The sequence below is a fragment of the Fukomys damarensis genome, unplaced genomic scaffold (assembly GCF_012274545.1).
Source record: "Fukomys damarensis isolate Sample0158 unplaced genomic scaffold, DMR_v1.0_HiC HiC_scaffold_30, whole genome shotgun sequence".
NCBI classification, from domain to species: domain Eukaryota; kingdom Metazoa; phylum Chordata; class Mammalia; order Rodentia; family Bathyergidae; genus Fukomys; species Fukomys damarensis.
The window spans coordinates 34,927,815-34,943,974 of record NW_022900942.1 but is presented as its reverse complement, the minus strand read 5'-3'; the positions used below and the strand labels follow the sequence as shown (position 1 = coordinate 34,943,974).

The 16,160-nt window shown below is 38.4% G+C and overlaps 1 protein-coding gene and 1 long non-coding RNA gene across 3 annotated transcripts in view; one reads left to right on the top strand and one right to left on the bottom strand.

The window, feature by feature from the left end:
• Positions 1-16,160, bottom strand: part of Myo5b (myosin VB) — a 270,247-nt gene that overhangs the window by 221,606 nt on the left and 32,481 nt on the right. The window lies entirely within an intron of this gene.
• LOC104860487 overlaps positions 6,944-16,160 on the top strand; it is a 12,167-nt gene continuing 2,950 nt past the window's right edge. The window contains exon 1 of the long non-coding RNA XR_779707.1: positions 6,944-7,045. This is a non-coding gene — a long non-coding RNA (uncharacterized LOC104860487). The remainder of the gene's footprint in view (positions 7,046-16,160) is intronic.

Below are 16,160 nucleotides of genomic sequence, written 5' to 3'. Positions count from 1 at the left end.
TTTATCCTACTTCATGGATTCTGAGCCTGAAGCTCCCAGTGGGCAAGGCTGTTAACTCAAAGTCATGTTACCACATATAATGAGTGATTTAGTGGGTAATCCAAGGGTAATCTACCCATAATCAAATTTCACATGCTGGCTTTGCAGACAATCACCCACCATTCCTTCCTACCCTCCACAAGATCCATCCACCCCAAGGAAGATGCAGAGCCTCCAAAGCAGTGTATGATCAGTGCAAATTAAACACCAAGAGACACACACAGAGAAACTAATGAAGGGAAAGACAAGCACAAAACTAGAAAGCAAAGTCCTAAGGATGGAAGAAAGATATGTCTGAGCTTCAGAGATTAATGATTTGGAAGGGACGGATTTCCTTTCAGAGTAAGAAAAATGTAACTAGGAAAAAGTGATGGTCATGCAGTATGAATGTACTAAATGCCATTGAATTGTTCAGTTTTATATTTTGTGACTTTCCCCTCAATTTAGAAATAAACACACCACACTCACTGTGAGTGCAAGAGTGCAAATAGTACCTTGTATACCCTCTCCTTCCATGGCTACTAGCCTATGGGAGAAACAGTAAGATAAAATATATTCTCACAGAAGGTTATTTTATGAGCCAGAGGGAAATGCTCTAGAACTAAGGTTCTGAGTTGCCTCTTAATTTTTCTCACCTTCAAGGTATTTCTTTGAACAAATCTGTCCCCTGTCAGCTTTACTATAAGGCAGCAGACTGTTGAAAAGACAATTTCACTCATGTATCTTCATTACCGGGCTACCCCATTTATCGTTATCCTGTTTTGAATATGCTTAATTCCATCATTTCAAGGTAAATACAATAGCAAATATGACCTAATTATCAAAGAAGAGGTTTTGATTTTGCAAAGAGCGCCATATTTTAGCTAGAGAAGACAGAGCCTCCATTAAATGCATGGCATTAATACTGAGCTTTTCTTCTAGTCCCTGTTCATTTCTTTCATTTCCACAGGGCTGGCTCCAGGGGCAACTCTACATACATCTGGAGGGAGTGGCTACCTGCAGCAACAGCACTCAACCTTGACTGCATTAAAGAATCACCTAGGGAGCTTTCTATCAATTCCCCTGCCAGGCAACACCCCAGACTATTTACATCAACTCCTGGGGGTGGGAATGAGGCAATGTTCTTCAAGCTGTCCAGATGAATCCCCTAAGCAAACCAAGTTGAGAACTAGTAGTCCATGTAACTTGATTGGATAACTGGACACACAGACCCTCATATGCCCAGGCATCTCCCTCCACTGGCTTGTGGCTAAACATGAAATCACAGTCTGCAGATTCTCTTTCCTGATCTAAGGAAAACTCTCCAAAATGCCCAGCAAAAATATAAATACAATGTCTGAAAAGGGTACATCATTTACCATTTATGTGGATTTTCATGGGGTAAAGCACTTTAAGTATGTAGGCTCTATAGTCAGACATCTTTGGTAAGAATTCTAATGTTCACTATTAGTTTAAGTTAACACATGGGTCTGAGGCTTGTTTTCTTCAGTTAAACAATGGAATAAGAATTATACCTACTGCATAAGGTTTTCTAAGAATTAATGAAGAACTGTGGGGCAGAGCACATGAGCATTAGGCAGTGATGATGGTGATGATACTGTATACTACGTGTCTGGAAAGCAGGGTCCTGATGGAATTTTTGGAAAAGATTAGAGAATGAGAACAGAAAAACAAGCCTAAAATATTTCACATTACTGTGATCCTTTTGGTATCTTTGCAGTCATAGTACTTAGATACTCATTCCTTTACATTAAAATCTACTGGGATCTATAACCTTCCTTACTCCAAAAACCTGAGAGAATTCACTCCCAGTGCTGGCTAGAAATATAAGAAATAGCTTCAGATCTTTAAAAAAAACAAAAACATCAATACCTATGTCCTACACTACTTGCATAATTTAAATCTCTGGAGGTAGAATGCAAGCATTAAGAAAAAAAAATTTCCAAGTGATGAATATGTTGTCACAATTAAAATACTATTTCAGAGTGAGGCCCAGATCAAAGGTAGATCTTAGGGAAAGAAAACAGACACATCTGAAACATTCTCTCCTTGGAATTATTAACCATGCTGCCTCCATAACCTTCAACTTAAGTAATCTTAAGGACTTTAATCATTTTAACTTAGTCTCAAAACTGGGTTAAGGTGAGCAGGGTTATCACTTCTATTTTATAGAGGAGACCAGAGGGTTAAACAGGGAGTTAAAAGTACTAAACAATTTGCCTAAGTTCCCAAGACCCAAACTGGGGCAGAACTATAGGAAACATCTTAGTCTCTAAGTTTTCCATTGCCCATCCCTCCTGCAGAAATATTTTCTTAAGTGTAGCCCAGATCCTGCCGAGCATGTATTTTTTTTACAGGTAAAGTGTTATGTAACTGCACGTGGGAAAAAAAGCACAAATGGCCATCTCCAATAATGGCAGGCTGAGATTTAGTTGTAATAGAATCTTGATCTGAGTCAGGGAAACTTAGACGCAGATCCTCAAGAAGAGACCCCATTGCTTAATTTGGTGGTAGATTATTGGTCTGTCCATTCCTGTGTGTACAGAGCCAAGAGTAAGAACACTGATTCCGTTTTGTTTACGGCTGTATTCCTGGTACTAAAATAACTCTTTCTTACTCTGTCTTTCTCTCTCTCGGCACTCAAATCTCTGCTCCATAACTGAAATCAGGACCTGGTTAGGGGAGGGTAGAGAGGCATTCTTTGGATAGAACAGAAAATATAGTTAATGAGCATTTTCTCAGAACACACATTTTTGCTGAAAATTACTGGGGAAGATACAAGTTTGAGGTAATCAGCTTTCATTCAAGGAAAACAAGATAGATGATATGCAAAGGAGTTTGCTAAGTTCAAACATAGTAGCACCAACAAATGAAAAGTCACTAGCAGAGAACTGAATAACTGGACTGACTATGCATGTCAAGGAAAAGAATAGCTGCTTATTCAAATAAGCCAGACACACAAGCTTAACTATTACATGGTTTCTCTTATATGAAAAACCCAAATTATAAATGAAGAATAAAATAAAAGATAGGTAATAGGAGGTAGGGAGGTAGATCTTTTTCAAATGGGAAGGGGATCCAAGAGATGAAGAGAGTGGAAGGGGATGAAGAAAGGAATTAAGAGTGTTTATGTACAGGTACTAACTTCACACAAGGAACATAAACATTATCTACTACAAACATAAATAAATGAATCAATAACTTCCTCCCCGCAAAGGGAAGATGATGAGATAACACTCAGATGTCACCAGCAAAAGCACAGGAGCTTCTTTCCCATCATTGGCTGCTGCCCCAGGCCCAGGTATAAAGTAACAAAAAGAGTACTTGAGGACCAAGGCCTCAGAGATTGAAAAATCCTCTAGACCAAGTGAATTTATAAAAGCACCCTCTTAAAAATGACAATATTCAAACTCAGTTTTTGAAGGAATTTGAAACAGGCAAACACTCTTAAAGGCACTTTAAAGTCTTCTGTTTTACGTATACATGTCCACCTTGAAGCTACTCAAGGAATTGTGCCTTGAGACTGATACATGGAGAATTCCCTCTAGTAGAGCACAGATACAACTAAGTAATCCTCACAGAACCATGTGCACACAAAGCCTCTTGGGAACACCTACACTCATGGCTTCCCATTTATTTCCTGAGTTACTTAACTCCTCTTCCCTCAGTAGCAAGCCAAGTTTTTCAGTTTGTTCATTCCCACTAACATCTCCCTAAATCTAGTATACCTTCACATTTCCCAAACTGTTCTTTGCTGGGAAGTTTCCTGTAATTTAGAGCCAGAGAGAATTCTTTGCAAATATATTACTTTTTCAGTACCAAACAAATAACTGAAAACTTACACATGATTCCAGAGCCAATCAGGTGGATCCCTGAGGCTAACTCAGTCCCTTCCTGTTCTTGCTCCATAAAAACAAACAAGGCTAATCAGAACACTGGAAGTAATGCATACAGACTAGGACAGCAAAAAGCATCTTAGAATCCTTGGGGTAAAGAAGGATAGAAAGAAAAAAGCAGAAAAAAATAGTTTTATTTTGTAATGCGTTCACTACATAGTTAAATGGCAAATTTATAATACTACCTATGTTTAAATGAAACAAAAGTCAATTATATACCAAAAGGCAAATCCATCTACACATATCTGGAGCTATTCATTACAATCATTTTTGACATCTATGATCTTCTGTGCTATGGCATATCTTAGTCAACCTATACCTTTTTTGTTTGTTTGGTTGGTTTTTTGAAACAGGGTTTCACTATGTAGTTGAGACTGACCTGGAACTCACTATGTATCCCAGACTGGTCTCGAACTCGCAGCAATACTCCTGCCTCAGCCTCCCTAGTGCTGGGATTACAAGCATGCGCCACCATGCCCAGCTCAACCTACACCTTAAAAGTCAACTTTTTGTGCTATCCGATTACCTCAGTCATAATTTCATCTTAATCAATCATTCTATATTTGTATTTGAAGTTTATAAAGAACAGTCCATGTGGCTGAAGGCAAAATTTGCTATTCTGCAGATGTAGTTAACAGAGTAAGCAGTATGTCCTTAAGTGACAATTTCACAAGATGGGAAGTGCTGGGAGTACAGGAAGAATTACTCGGTCATTTATGGAGCTAGTTTTTACCAGCAGCCTATCTTAGTGATGGGAGCTACACTGATACCAGAGGCTGAGAGATACCGGTAACAATATGTTGATGTAATCACTCCTAGGCTTTTCTCTCATGTTTTACTTGATCAACAGACATTTTAGATAAGTATTTCCTGCAGGTCCACTTCTATTGACTTTGAACACAAATCCCCGAGTATAAACTGGGGGGATAAGGGATCTTTTCTTTGGAAACTCTGAATGGATTCCTTGGAAAGATTGCTGCAAAACCCTTATTTAAAAGGATTGTGTTGAGCCTGAGATTTAGCTCAGTGGTTCTGCCGCCTGCCTTGCAAGCACATGGTCCTGAGTTCAATCCCTGGTACCAAGGAAAAAAAAGGGGGGGGCTGTATAAAGCTGGGTGTGGTGGCACACATCTGTAATCCAAACACTTGGAATTAGTCTTAGTTAATAATCACCATCACACTCGTTGGAAAGTCATAGCCCTAGAAATATTTACCATGTCTGAATTGTTTAGCTTTTTTTCTTTTAAACCTGTTCCATTATGTGAACCCTCTAAACAACCAAAGCCAGCAGTGATGGAAGTTATCTCACGCTAAGCACTCTTCTGCCAACAGTATTTCACTGATGAGGATAAAGTAACCAAAAGAATGCAAAGGAGTATCACTCTTTCCTGAGTGGTCACTTTGGGGAACCTGTACCCTGCATCTGGAGTGTCAGCACATTCATTTGTTCTCACTTTTTTCAGAGATCATTCACCTTGGAGCTTAAGCGTCTCACATCATATCAGTCTCCTCACCTCCAATGACTCAAACATTTCATCTCTGAGGTTGTTCAACAAGCTTTCTTTAATTCCTGCATACTCCCACTAAGTTACAAAAGCCCACAGGCTGAAATATGGAAGTAGTTCAGTCAATTCCCCTCAGATATTTACTCAAAACCTCTGTGTGTCAGGACTAGTGTGTGCTGGGGAACAGTGAAGAAAGCCACGTCCCTGCCTTCACTGACTCGGCCACATCACAAGCTAATCTACTGCAATGGCTCCACTGCTTCAATAACAACCATAACCCTGGCACTTAAGGGGGACCTCACCTAGAATGGGTCATCAGGCAAGACCTAAAGTTTGAGCTGACTCCTAGATGGACAAGTTGTGGGATGGGCAAGATAGGTAAGGAAGTGATTTCCAGGCTGCTGCCTGTGACAAGTCAGGAACAGGAAAAGGGCATGCTGAAGAACTGCGAGGCTAGTGGAGAAGTGTCACATTATGGTTTTCTTGCAATTATTCTACGGCCAATGGAAAATTACATATGGATTTTAAATATGGGAAAAGATATGGTCAAAACTACATAATTTAAAGATCAGTATTTTTGGTTTGATATGTATGGGAAAAGAATTCTCAGTGTGAGAATACAGTTCAATCTTCCAATGTGCATGATCCCAACCTCTTCTCCCTGTCCCCACATGAGCACTACAATGAAAAGGCAATCAAGGACATCATTTATCTTGCCTGTACCCTCAAATAACTTGTATTTAAAATTCTGCTCCTGAAGTCAGGCATGGTAGCACATACCTGTAATCCCAGCAGTCAGCAAGGCTGAAGCAGAAAAATTCTGAGTTTGAGCTTAGCCTAGCAATATAACAAGATTATGTTTTAAAATTAAAAATTAAAAAATTAAAAATGGGATATAACCCAGTGCAAAGGCTCTAGGATCAATCCCTAGTAATGCCAAAAATAAATTTTAATTTAAAAATTCTGCTTCTGAATATTTCATTTATATGGTATTTTATTGCTCCAGATTGCAAACTGCCATTCCAATACTACCTTAGAGATATACTTATTTAGGTTTGAATCCTTTTTATTCATGTATTATTTTATTTCACCCTTAACCAGGTCTGTAAACTTTTTTTCCATTATATTTTGCAATGTGGAACTTGTTTATAATTTTAAAAATTTAATGCTAATAACTAGTAGTACACTGGCAAACAGGCCCAGTAATAGCACCTGAAATCCTGGGAATTCAGAGGAAGGGAAAAGATGCTCTAGAATCAACACACTTGTGTGTTGAGTGGCAGCCATGAGACTGGTTGTGAATTTAAATGGGTGTGACTTAAATCATTTATCACCTAAACCCCTTAAAAGGATGCCTTTGATTTCCTGCACCATTCTAAGAGGAATTACTAAACAGGCATTAACAATGGTGCATCCTGTCTATTGGGAACTAAACCATTCTTGGGAGAATTCCATACACTGTTTACAGCAACAAATAGAGTTGCTAGGTATCACATTCTCCAGGATGACCACGGCTACCTGAAACCCCTCTATGCCAAACAGCTTGTAATAGCTAAAACTTGAAAAGAGCCCAATTGCCCATCAACTGGAGACTGGATAATGAAGGTAGGTAGGGGTGTGTGTGTGTGTGTGTGTGTGTGTGTGTGTGTGTGTTTAATAAAATGGAGAACTACTCAGCCATAAGGAATGAGAAACTAGACATTTATAGTTAAATGGATGTATATTGAGGCCGTACTCATAAGTGAAATAAATAGGACACATGTGTAATTACTGAAGCATTTCTCTGGTGTGAGAAACTGAAAGTGTAAATAAGGATCAAAGTGAATAATAGATAATGTGAAATGGGAAGAAAAGGGGCAAAGGGACAGGGAAGTTTGGAGGGGTAGGAGAAAGAAAAGAAAGGAAACAATAAATATGAGAAAAGGAAAATATGGAAAAAAAGTCTTTGTAAATAGGGAGGGGCTGAAAGGAGGGAAAGAAATGGGGAAAAATAAGAACCAAAATATATTATGCAAAGGTAAAAATTCTTAATAATGAATGTCAACATATTGTATACCTAATACATATCAATAAAATTAATGAATTAAAAAAAAAGAGCCCAGTGGGAGAACGTGGACACCCTGTGGTGGCAGCCAGATGAGGTTCCAGGTGCAGGAGAGTGGAAATACTTCTTCAGATTAGAATACTTTGGGACTTTAGCCAAGGGCCCACCTGGAAGAGTTTCACAGGCTCACAAGCAACAACTAGAGGCTTGCCCTGATATCATTGGTAACTGCATAGAGACCCTAGCCAGAAGCCTGTTCAGACATAAAGGTCTGGGTGCACAGCCTCCAGCTAAAGGCCCTGCCAGACAATAGCTACATAAAGGGGCAGGCCTTGGCCAAAGGAATGTCTAGATACCATCCCAAGTAGGCACAGGCCCCAGCCAAAGGCCCACCCAGACAACAGGTCAGCTCAGGAATCCAGAAGGAATTTGAACCCAGGAATTAGTATACTGTAATCAGCAGAGAAAAGGTTACTTTGCAGCTTGCTGAAAATTGAAGACCAGTGGTGAGCAACAAGTTGCCTCAACAAAGGCACAGCAGGCTGAATCTGTTGCAATGAGAAGACATATAAACAAGTCTCAGAACCAGACTTCCAGATCACCTAAGGCAACCCCAAAAGGGAAATGCGGTGGAACAATCTGATACTCAACCGCTTGGACTCTCTGAACTGGCAATGAAAGAGGATCTGGAAAAAAATGGTATCAGAAATAATTTCTCAGATAACAGCAGAAATTGTGCCCATAGTGCAAGACATGATTAATAAATCTAAGGTGGACACAGATTTTTTTAAAAAAAGAGCAGCTGAGGAAAATAATAGAATCCCAACATAGGAAAAAAATGGAATCCATAAAACAGATGTAAACAGATTTCCAGGAGATTAAAAACTGCATTGAAAGTTTACACAGCAGAAGAAGTCAATGTGAGGACAAAATTTCAGATACAAAAGATAGGGTTGCAATTAGTGATGAGGAAAAGAAAAATTTCTTAAAAATAGTAAGGGACCAGAAAAACTCAATCCAACTGCTGCTAGACAATGCAAAGAAGAATAACTTAAGACTTATCTGAGTCAATGAAGAAACAGGAGAGAGTGCAGATGACATTAAAAAAAAAAAAAAAACTGTTCACAGAAGTAATAGCAGAAAACTTCCCAAGTAGGGGGAAACAACTTGACATACATTTAAGTGAGGCACACAGACTCCAACTAGCCATGATCAAAAAAACCCATACCTAGGCATATAATAGTTAAGAATTTAGAAACCCAAAAGAAGAATAAAATTCTACACACAGGTAGAGAAAAGAAACAAATCACATACAAAGGAAAGCCCATGAGAATCACAGCAGACTTTTCCACACAAACCTTCAAGGCAAGAAGAGCTTGCAGTAATGTATTTCAAGCCCTAAAGGAAAACAACCTCCAACCCAGACTGATGTTTCCTGAAAAACATTTTTTTCTTTTTGTAAATAATATTAGCTTTAACATGAAAGAAAAATAGGTAACATTAGGTATATGATGTATATAATGTTGAGATATAAGCAGATACCTTGTCACAATATGAGAAACAACATGCTCATATACAAGTTGTATGAAAACAAATCAACTGTCAAAAACGTTCACAAGTTCTGAAAATATTTAGTATAAAATATGGCAAATTCAAAAATATCTTGTTACAGAGAATACAGAATATACACACCAAAAATTTAAAACAAAAGTAGTGGCAAAATTGTAATAATTTAGTGGCTTAAACCTCCAAATTGTAAAGACTAAAAAACAAAAACTATGCAAATACTAACTCTACTTGAGTAAAAACTACATTTTAATTCACTATGCTTAAGATACTTATGTATTAAGCTCAAAGATACACAAAAATATGTCAACTCAATATTTTTATATTAAACACTACAGATATATATAATTCAGATACTTAAGTGATTTACTGAAAAGCAAATAATATATGTACTTTAGGATCTCTACCTGGAATTTTATTTTTGGAAATTTTATGGAGAAAAAGTGACCTTAAGTTTTTTGTATTACTCCTACAGGAGTAATTGTATTACTCTACCACCTAAGAAATTTTCACACAATTTTCAAAATAGGCTTATGTATATAGTTTCTCCCCAGTGAGATTTCTGTCATGTATTTGACAACACATGTGTACTGAAAGCATTCCCACACTTCTTATATACATATGGTTTCTCCCCATTGCGAGCGTCTTTGGCAAACACCACAATTGCTTAAAGCTTTCCTGCATTGCTTACATGCACAGAATTAATGCTGTGTGAGTTCTTTCATGTATTTTACAATAATGTTGTGTACTAAAAGCTTTCCCACATTGCTTACATATATAGGGTTTCTCCCTGTGAATTTTTTCATGCTGTTTATAATTATCTTGTGTACTAAAAGCTTTCCCTCATTGCTTACATACATAGGGTTTCTCCCTACTATGAATTATTTAATGTATTTTACAGTAATCTTGTATACTAAAGGCTTTTCCACATTGCTTACATAAGATTTCTCCATGTGAATATTTTCATGTATTTTACAGTAACATTGTATACTAAAAGCTTTCCCACATTGCTTACACACATAGGGCTTCTTCCCTGTGTGAATTCCTTCATGTATTTTACAACAGCCTGGTGTACTAAGTTTTCCCACACCGCTTACATACATACGGTGTCTCCCCTGTATGAATTATTTCATGCATTTTACAATAACATTGTGAACTAAAAGCTTTCCCATGTTGCTTACATATAGGACTTCTCCCCTGTGTGAATTCTTTCATGTTTACAACGTTGACGCCTACTGAAAGCTTTTCCACATTTTTACATACATAGGGTTTTCCCCATTGTGATTTCTTTCATAGATTGGAACATCATTAGGTGTGCTGGAGGCTTTCAAATTTTTCTTACATATACAAAGGTCTTTCTAAGGAGAGTTCTTTCCCTAAAATCAAAGTAGGATTTCCCACATTGATCATATTCATAGGGTTTCTCTAGTCTTTGTCCTTGCATGCTTCTGAAAGGACTGAAAATCACAGGTTCTTCCATGTTCACTACATTTACACAGCTTCACTTCCGACCCCAAGAACTCATTCTTTAGTCCACTGTGAGCTGTAATGGGCACATTTAGTGACAAATGCCTAATCAGGGGCTTTCTGCAAGTAAGGCTTTCAGGTGGTTTTAAACCAGCTTGTTTCATCTCTACATTAGCATCTGCAGTACAAAGGAGTATTTCTTCATATTGATTCCAAACTTTATTTTGATAGCATTTCTCTACCTCTTCACTTTTAGATTTCTCCAGTAACTTTTGTACTCCTCTTCAATTTCCTGGTTATCCCTGCTCTTCCTATAGCAGCCACTTTGCTAAGTTTCCCTCATTACATCTCTGTAGAGCTTCTTTTGGGATGGATTCAGTGAAACCCACTCCTCTGTGGTGAAGTTCACAGCCACATCCTCAAACGTCACTACCTCCATTGTGCAGCTTCAGGTTCTTCCAGGTCCTTCCCATGCAACATACAGCCAACAGAAGTCACAGAAGTTGGCCTAGCAAGCTGTGTGGGCTCTCAGCAATGTCATCTCCTGGAAATTTTAGAACATGTATTTCTGCTTGCCACTGTCCACAATCTTTGTTGTCCTATCCCAGCCTTAATGTTAGGCAGTGTACCTGGGTACCTGAGCCTCCTTTAGAAGTGAGTCTTTCTTAGTATTCTCAGCTCTCTTCCTCATGTATTAGTGGTTAGTCTTCAGCAGGATTTTCTGCTCCTTCCACAGGAGTGGTAGTAAGTAGTAGTATCAAATTATTTCTACTGCCTCCAAATGAAGGTATTTTCCTTCTACCCACAACATCAAAGAAATAAAGGATCTTTGCCTTTGTCATGGGATTGAGTGGGTTTACTATCCCTCTCTCAGAGGCAGTGGGAATTGGTTTCTGCTTCTCCCCCCAAAGCAGCATCTGAGTTCTAGGAGACTATTTGTTGACCCTCCACCAATGACTTAAGGCTTTTGCTTGTGGCAGAGTGGTCCAGGAAACAGGTGGGATTTTGTGCCTGTCTACCTCAGCAGCAGCTGTTCTGTATATCTGTGCCTTCTATGAGGTTCTTTTCAGTCTCCTGTTGTGTGAGCTGTTCTGTGTATCTATGCCTTCCAGGAGGTTCTTTTCAGTCTCCTGTTGTGCCTTCACTTGTCTCTTGTGAAAACCTTGGAAGTGGCTCCCATTCCATGGCTTCCCAGAGGCGCTGCTGCTCTGGACCCCACCATCCAGGGCCTCCATGCCAGTGCTGTCCCAAAAGCACAAACTCCATTCAGGGGCCATGGTAGTCCTTGGCACTGATGAGCAAGTGCTACAGCAGTGGGGACAGCAGCACTCCGAGCGGGGCAGAGCTGGAGGGCCACGCCCTAGGCATGGACAAGCCACCCAGCTAGACCTGAAGGCTGGGGGAAGACCTATCTTTCAAATTTGATGGAGAAATAAGATACTTTCATGACAAAGAGCACCTTAAGAACTTCATGAGAACCAAACCAGCACTCCAAAAAATTTTAAACAATATCTTTGAAAAAGAGTGAGGATCACACAACCCGAGGAAGCCCTGCAGAATGAATCCATCAGGCACACAAAGTTAAATGCAAAGGGGGAGAATCCAACAAAAAGAAAGTCATGACAAGGATAAGCCATTACATATCCATTATAACCATCTCTGTTAATGGTCTCAATTCACCAATCAAAAGAAATAGACTGGCAGAATGAGTCAAGAACCAATATCTGCAAAGAGGAAACACACTTAATTCAAAAAGAAACTCACAGACTGAAAGTTTAAGGGTGGAAAACAATATTCTACGTGACAGGAATCCCCAGAAAAGCAAGAGTAGCTATCCTCTTTGCAGATCAAGTGGATTTCAAACTGACACTGATTAAGAGAGACAAAGGAGGACACTATATCCTTGTAAAGGGAAAAACCCAAGAGGAAGAGATGACAATCGTACATATATATATATATATAAAATGCACCAACTACTAGTGCACCCAATTATACACAACAAATACTAACAGGCATGAAAAATCAATCATTAAAACAATAGTAGTAGGGGACCTCAGTATCCCACAGTAACAAATAGATCAACTAGACAAAAAATAAATAATGAAATAGTAGAACTCAAACTTCTGAACAAATGAACTTAACAGATGTTTAGAGTGTTCCACCCCCAAAATCAGAATACACATTCTTTTCAGCTGCATATGGGTCATTCTCCAAAATAGACCACATATTCACTCACAGAATATGTTTAAGTATATGTAAATTTATTGAAGTTATCCCCTGTATATTATCAGACCATAGTGCAATGAAATTAGAGATCAATTGCAAAAGAAACTGCATGAATTTCATAATTGAACACCACATTTCTGAGTGCCCAATGGGTCCCAGATGAAATTAAAGAAATCAGACAGTTCCTACAATTAAATGGCAATGACAATACAGCACATTAGAATATATAGGACACAATGAAAGCAGTCTTTCCCTTTTATAAGGGAAATTCATAGCAGTGAATACTCATATTAGGAAAACAGAGAAAGCACACTTATACAAACGGATGCTGAACCTCAAGCTTCGAGAAAAAGAAGAGCAGGTCAAACCCAAAGCTCATACAAGGGAGGAAATTATAAAGATGAGAGCAGAAATCAGTGCAATGGAGACTAAGAAAACAATACAAAAAAAAAAAAAACAACAAAAACAAAAAACAAAATCAATGAAGCCAAGAGTTGGTTCTTTGAAAGAATAAAGAAAACTTACAAACACTTAGCCAAACTTATAAAAAAAAGAAAGAATGAAAGGCCAAATCCACAGAAACAGGAATGAAAAGGGTGTAATTACAACACACCCAGGAGAAATCCAGAGGATCATCAATACCTACTTTGAGAACCTATATGCCAATATGATGGAAAACAGAAGAAATGGACAGATTCAATACGTATGAATTACCAAAGTTGAAAGAAGACCTAAAAATTCTAAACAATGCAGTATCAATTGATGAAATTGAAAACATAATTAAAAACTGACCAACTAAGAAAAGCCCAGGCCCTGATGGCTTCACTGCTGAATTCTATTAAGACATTTAGAGAGGAACTATTGCCACTACTATTTAAACTCTTTAATGAAATTGAAAGGGAAATAATACTCTGAAATTTATTCCTGGAAGCAAGGATCTCCTTCATCCCCAAAGCAGAGAAATACCCAGCTGAAAAAGAGAACTACAGGCCTCTCTCACTAGCGAACATAGATGCAAAAATCCATAATCAGATACTGGCAAACAGAATGCAGAAGATCATCAAAATTATACACCCTGACCAAATGGGATTCATTTTAGGGATGCAGGGATGGTTCAACATATGCAAATCAATAAATGTAATACATTATATTAATAGAGCCAAGGACAAAAAACAATATGATTATCTCAATAGATGTAGAAAGTGTTTGACAAAACTTGAACACTCATTCATGATAAAAACTCCAAAAATTTGGAATACACAATCTCTACCTCAATCTCATAAAAGCCATCTATATGGCCAGGAGTGGTGGCACACGCCTGTAATCCCAGCACTCGGAAGGCTGAGACAGGAGGATTGCTGTGAGTTCGAGACCATCCTGGGCTACATAGTGAGTTCCAGGTCAGTCTCAACTACATAGTGAGACCCTGTCTCAAAAACCCCAAAAAATTTTTTAAAAAAAAGCCATCTATGAAAAACCAACAGCCAATATCATAGTAAATAGTCAAAAACTGAAATCCTTCACACTAATATCAGGAACAAGACAAGGATGTCCACCATACTTTTTCAATATAGTTTTGCAAACATTAGCCACAATTAGACAAAACAAATAAATAAAAGGAATAAAGATAGCAAATGAAGAAGTCAAATTGTCATTATTTGTAGATGTCAGGAAACTCTATATAGATGAACCCAAGAAACCCACCAAAAGTCTTCCAGACTTAATAACCAAGTTGAGTAAAGTAGCTGGATAGAAGGTCAAAGCACAAAAATGAACTGGAGAAACAACTCCTTTCACAATAGTATGCAAAAAATTGAAATACCTAGGAATCAATTTAACAAAAGAAATCAAAGACCTTTACTCTGAAAACTATAGCCTAGCACTCTGAAAAAAGAGATTGAAGATGGTATCAGAAAATGGAAAGACATCTGTTTCTCCTGGGTAAGAATCAACGTACTTCCAAAACTGCTATATAGATTCAATGCAATCCCAATTGAAATCCCAGCAGCATACTTCACAGACCTTGAGAAGACAATTCAAAAATTCATTTGAAACAAGAAGAGACCTAGAACAGCAAAAGCAATTCTAGGCAATAAAAAGATAGGGAGTATCACAATCCCAACTCAAAATTATACTACAAAGCTACTGTGATAAAAACAGAACAGTACTAGCAAAGAAACAAGACTGAAAACCAGTGGAACAGATTAGAAGATGCAGAAACAACTCCAGACACACTCGGCTATCTCATTTTCAACAAAAAAGCTTAACACCCTCACTGGAGGAAAGATAACCTCCAATATCTTTATTAAGATAACCTTAATAAAAGGTGCTGGAAAAATTAGATTTCAACTTGCCAAAGATGAAAATAGACCTATATCTCTCACCATATGTGGTAGGCAGCAGGATTTAGCAAGGGAATACATGATAAAGGACACATACTTTCTAAAATTATTTGATAATTATCCCAAATGTCAAATGCAAAGGAGTGCACGAGATTAACCACACACTAGAAGCCCAAAGGATTCAGATGAGGGCCTGGATCCCAGCAGTTTCCCACACAAATCCACCTAAAGTCTTAGAGTCCAAGGCAATGTCCTCCTTGAGTCCAGCCAGTGTTGTAGAGCCCACGGCAATGCCTTATGCTTGCCCATACTGAGGATGTGCACCTGGAAGACCCAAAGGCCAGTGGTAGAAGGTAGAAAACCTATACTGATTCAATGAAGGATTTGTGCCATTAGGCTGAGGGATCCACATTGAAACTAGGAACTGATGCTCACAGTGAAGACAATAGCAGCCATTCCCAGCAACAGTGAGTCCCCAAGCTCCCCTGCCAATGAAAACAGCCTAGTTTGCATAGGGAAAACCACCCCCAGCAAGCTTCTCCTAGAAAATCAACAGGTCAAGATCTTCCCCTCCAGTTCTCTTTTTATTGCTACTGGTAACAATCTTCAGGTGAATCCTCCATGCCCATACCACGCTGATTCAGTTCAGCTGAGGCTTACAAGTTGATCATTAGTCAACTCACTACACCATGCACTAAACTAAAATTGAAATGCATTAAAGATCTAAATATTAAAACAAAAACACTAAACCAGTTCAAAGAGAGGTTAGGTAGAACTCTTGACACTGGCGTAGAAAAAGATTTTATGAACAAAACCTCAATTGCCTGTGAACTAGCAAAGACAACCAACAAGTGGGATCTCTTATTAAAAAGCTTCTGCACAGCAAGAGAAACTACCAACAATTTAAAGGGACAACCCACAATGTGGGAAAATTTTTTTACCAGCTGTTCTTCACAGAAAGGTCTACTATCTAGAATACAGAATTTTTTTAAAAAAATCAGAGGGCCAGGGATTTAGCTCAGTCGTTCTGCAACCTGCCTCACAAGTGCAAGGTACTAAGTTTGATCCCTGGTAC